The 5,324-nt window shown below is 43.4% G+C and overlaps 1 pseudogene; it reads right to left on the bottom strand.

Moving 5' to 3' along the window:
• Positions 1-3,750: 3,750 nt before the first annotated feature.
• Positions 3,751-4,827, bottom strand: LOC143546211 (LEAF RUST 10 DISEASE-RESISTANCE LOCUS RECEPTOR-LIKE PROTEIN KINASE-like 2.4; annotated as a pseudogene).
• Positions 4,828-5,324: the final 497 nt, after the last annotated feature.

Raw genomic sequence — 5,324 nt, 5'->3', positions numbered from 1 at the left:
CCCGGTACTCCAACCCCGACATGTGTTGGCCTAATCCTTCAATAGGGATGACCGTTAGAAAATCCTGGGCCCGAGGAGCTCGAAGGCATTCAAACACCGCTTTTTGGCGAGAAGATAGATCAAACTTCGCTTCTAAACTCTGGACGATTCCACTAAATAAGGCACTCGCCAAAGCATGTTGGGCTTTAGGGGGGATGGTGTCCTTATTGGAGAACCCGCTAAGATCAAAATCGGGAAGTGAAGTACGTAAACGATCCATCACACACCCGTAATCAGTGTCCAACCCATCAATACCACATCCCTGAAGAATGTGGTCCTGCAAACTCCATGATTGTGGTCTCGAAGCCACAAAAACATATGTAGATACATCCCTGGCCGAACATAAACCCAACCCCCCAAAACAGATCGGAAGAGATGCAAACTTCCATTGGAAATCCCCGAAGAACGGCCCCTGACAGACCACGATGTCCTCAATCGCCCCTCGAAGGCCATTATCAAAAATAGAAATAGCTTCCTCTACGTACATAGGTTGGCACGTTCTTAAGCCAAACAACAGCTTTGCGACCCCCATACATGAGCGAAGCAAAAGAAGCTCGCATTGAGGGTCTTGAAGCCTTGGGAGATAACTCATCAATTCCACAGCACTAGATGCCCTTTTCACAGCCAAACTACTGATAAACCCAGCATCCCGACTTACAGCGCCACCAAGGAGTTTCACACCAAGCACTGGCCTTCCAATCCCGTAAGGGAACAACCCCTCCCGCACCTTTTCCCCATTGCAAGTTGGCCAAAATAATTCTGTTTTCTTAACATTTAATTCAAGACCCAACTGAGGGCCCTCGGCCCTGATAATATCTAATGCATTAGCCACCTCTTTAGTGTCTCCGATAATCGTACCATCATCCAAGTACCAAGCATGGAAAAGAAGCTTGCAACGATCTCTGATTCAGTGAACAAGTGGATGCAAAACTAAGGCAAAGAGAAGAGGCCCAAGAGGGTCCCCCTGCTGAACCCCAGTAGTGGACCTAATGTAAGCATCCCCACATATAACCTAGCCGATTGTCCATATAAAAAATCTACCCATAAGGAAATAGAAGGACATCGACTACGTGCCTCATGTAGAAGGGCTGTCCTATCGACTAGGTTGAAGGCATTAGAGAAATCCACGGTAAACATAGTCAATGACCCATCCGAGTGAAACTGATTTAAAAACCTGTTCGCGTTATGAAGCACGGCCTCTGCCCCACTAGGGACTCCCACCCCAAATTGAAAGTCACAGAGGTATTTAGCAGCCTCCTTCCCGACACCCCTCATAGCCACCTTAGAGACCAATCTCCTCCAAATGGCCCCTACAACAATAGGTCTAATCCCATTGTCCGGTTTAGGCAATGGCGTAAGGGGGGCAGACGCAACAAACTCTGCCAACACACTAGGGCACCTTCCCCCAAAAAATAAATTAAAAACCACAGAAATAGCCTTGAGCAAACTATCTGCAATAGGAGACCCCTCTCCACACAGCGCATCTAAAATGTGTTGGGCTCTCAATCCGTCCCGCCCACACGAAGTCCCTTTAGGGAAAGATTTAATACAACCAAGCACACAATCAACGTCCACAACAAGGGGGGGATCGGAAGGCAAGGAAACAGGCATACTCGGAGGGGGTAGGATGAGATGCTTAGACACTAACGCGTCCAGAGTATTCTTACCGAAAGGGGCCACCCCTGAAGAGCATAAAACTTACCGCGGCAGTGAAATGCCCATCCGCAAATTGTTAATTTACAATTTGACAGAGTGAGCACATGTGGGCTTATATCTTGGACAAAGTTAGCTAATATGGATGGCGTAGGTGGCGCAACCCTGATTTCGTGGAGACAAGATCGTACTCCTTAACTTGTTGTCTTTGAGAAGAGGGATCGATCACATACCGAATGCTTGTCCATGTGCATTGAGTTTACTTTCTTTTAAAGTGAACCTAATCAGACTTTGTGTCCTTATACCTAAAATAGAAACTGAAAAAGGTCGGATGACATGAACCAATAATGCAAGAATTGTAGGGTTAAAACATTATCTCATATGGAAATATTGATTAATTACATGTTATATTATAAGTTAGTTTTTCTGTTACGACAAATATATTATATCATAAAAACAAAGAAACAAGATTCAAGGAGCTAGAGGCCAACACAATAAAAACATCAAAGTTTAAAAAGACCTCCAAACAAGTTCCTCTACGTTTATGTCTACAAGTCAACCTTCGAAACCATACGTCCCTAAATTCATCATTTTTGAGTTGCAAATTTGGTATATTGATTTTGTTTTATAGTATTGGAATCACATATCACTTGAAGAGGTAGGTCCCAGCAGAGCCCAGTTGGACCCGCAAGACTCACCTCAAAGAGGGACGTCTGCGCAGTTGAACCCGCAAGACTCACCTTCAACAGGGACGTCTGCGCAAAGGCTAAACTCGCAAGACTCACCTTGAAGAAGACGTCTGCGCAGAAACCAACTGGATCCGCAGGACCAACCATGCTCAGAGACGTGACGTCCTTACGCGCAGTACGCAAGCTGTTCCCGCAGGAAAAGCCTCCCAATGGTCGGGGTACTCCGCCTGTTCCCGCAGCAACGGATACTAGCCATCAGGGAAGGCTACCCGCGCAGCAAGGCTACACGCACAAGGCACTTAACTCTTAAATAATTCAGTAATGTCACCTGAAGAAGGAGTGAGCAAGCCGGGAACACTCTCGCACAAAGCCGGGAACACTCCCGCACAAATGAGCCAGTCCGTACGATACTGGAGGATCTTTTGTACTGTACCTGACGAGGTATGGACAAAAGATCTGACCAAAGATACGACAGCTCACTGACAACAGTATGACGAGCAGCACGCTCTTGTACTGTATGTCACTATCAGCCGCTGCCTATTCACCAACATGTCGGAGGACGTGCATAGCCTGCAGTTGGTGGAACAGGAATAGTACACAGCCAGCCTGGTCACTATCAGCCGCTGCCTACCCACCAACCACCAGCATGGCACGTGCGTAGCCCACAGTTGGCAGAACAGGAATACTATTCAGCCGGCTGTACCTGCTTGGAAACCTACCTTCGGCTATAAATACTCCAACACCTTGGAATGGTATGGACACATTACATTACATTACCTTATCACATCTTATCTTTTCTAGCAATCTCTTAATATACACTTATATTCAAGAGCAATCTAGTCTGATTCTCACGCCGGAAGGTGGTCACAAGGAGGTACCCCCCTTCTCAGTGACGAGCTCACGGTGTCTGTTTTGCAGGTCATCAGAAGAACCATCTTTGCCGGACCTAACCCCTCGTGGGAAACATCTATTTAACCCCCAGATTATCCGTCATCTGCCCGGGGTCAATTAGTGTTTCTTCATATTGGAATCACATATCACTTGAAAATAAACTCCAAAACAACTTAAATTTTGAATCAATGTTGTTAGACAGGGAAAGAAATTCTGGTTTTTAAACTCTAGGCATTAGCAAGTTTTGGTGTAATCGAATTGAAGCATATCTTAGTAATATTGGTTAATTGATAATTTGATTGTTTCCTTGAAAGTGTTTCTCCTTTCTTGTTTCTTATAAGTTTACAGTTCTTTTTATTTGAATTTCGCTTGTTATACACAATATTTTTTACAAAATCAACAAAATTTGTGAGCCACATAAAACTTTTCCAATTGAATTTGAAAGTCGTCCCATAAAACTTAAAGAGTAGGCTGTGCTAGTTCACTAGCTTGCTTCATGAGAGTTGGGTAGCGAAACTATTCCTTGCATCGTTGAGACTCGCTCATCGCTTGAACTTTGGATGGACCCAGTGTCTTAGATAGGCCTCGTGGGAGATGACTCGAAGCGTCTAGGTGGAACTTGCAATGACTCAATGTCTCCTTCTAACATCTCAACAACTTTACTTATGGATGGTCGATCTGATGGATTAGACTGAATGCACCACAGACTCACCATCATCATCTTCCGTGCTAAATCTACTACCTCTTCGGTTGTTACCCCATAGTCCCCTAGATCACCTCCAACTTCTACTTGCTTGTATATCCAATCTGGAAAATATGCTTCACTTGCACTTGTCGTGCCAGTGTTATTGCGCTTACGTGCACCTGTCATTTCAAGAACCATCATCCCATAGCTATACACATCAGATTTGTGAGATGCACCTCCAAGGCTCTTGAAAAATACTTCAGGGGCCATGTATCCGACAGTACCTCTTGCACCAATTACAGATACAATACTTTCTTTCGTCTTGCACAACTTGGCCAGCCCAAAATCAGATATTTTTGGGACAAATTCTTCGTCCAATAGAATGTTGTGAGGCTTGATGTCAAAGTGCACAATTCTTGTGTTACAACCTCTGTGCAAGTACTCTAGGCCTCTTGCTATCCCTTTTGCTATTTGAAACAATGTGTTCCAGTCCAAATGAAATCCGTCATCCCGTAGAAACTTATCCAAAGATCCATTTGGCATGTACTCATATAACAGGGCTCTTTTCTTTCCCTCGAAGCAGAAACCTACAAGAGTGACTATGTTGACATGAGAAGTTCTACCGATGCTGGCAACTTCATTAATGAAATCTTCTCCATTTCCTGTTGCTTCACTCAAGAGCTTAACCGCAACTAGACGTTCGTCAGGCAATTGTCCCTTTTAAACAGTTCCATATCCTCCTTTTCCCAGCTTCTCTAGGAACGAGTTTGTCATTTTCTTGACTTCTGAATACTTGTATATTTTTGGTGCCAAACTTCCATAGTTCCTTATTACCTGATCATCTGCAGCTGCTGGTCCATTTGGGGTCATGGTAACCTCTTCTTCTCATGGAATACCCGGACGTGTTCCTTAATCACGCGTCTTTTTCTCTGTTGTCGGCGAATAAAGATTCCACTTGCAATGACAACAACAACAAAAACTCCTCCAACGATTACAAATACTATGATTCAAAGATGAAAACAAATCAAATTTTAGTTTCTTGAAACAATGAGTGATAAAGAAACTTTAGTATATTTAGTGAGAGTAAAATGTTTACCTATACCCAGAGAGCTATTCTTTGAATCCCCTGCAATTACACAGAAATCAAGAAAAAGTTAATTAAAAATTATCCAAACCTATACATTTAAAATAATTCTCCAGAATCTTTTGTTTTAAGTTACAATTCCCTTGAATCTATTGCTTCAAGTTACTCGAGTCGTTAGATGGAAAATATGTATAACTCTACCGGTTCGTTCGGTTCACAGATTCTTTTTTTGGGAATTGGAATTATTCAAATGAATTGTTTGGAATTGAATATTTCCAAAAGT

Source organism: Bidens hawaiensis, unplaced genomic scaffold, assembly GCF_021521415.1.
Source record: "Bidens hawaiensis isolate Kalapana, Puna unplaced genomic scaffold, B.hawaiensis_p1.1 tig00000904_1, whole genome shotgun sequence".
Lineage (NCBI taxonomy): Eukaryota > Viridiplantae > Streptophyta > Magnoliopsida > Asterales > Asteraceae > Bidens > Bidens hawaiensis.
This window is presented reverse-complemented; position numbering and strand designations above follow the sequence as displayed.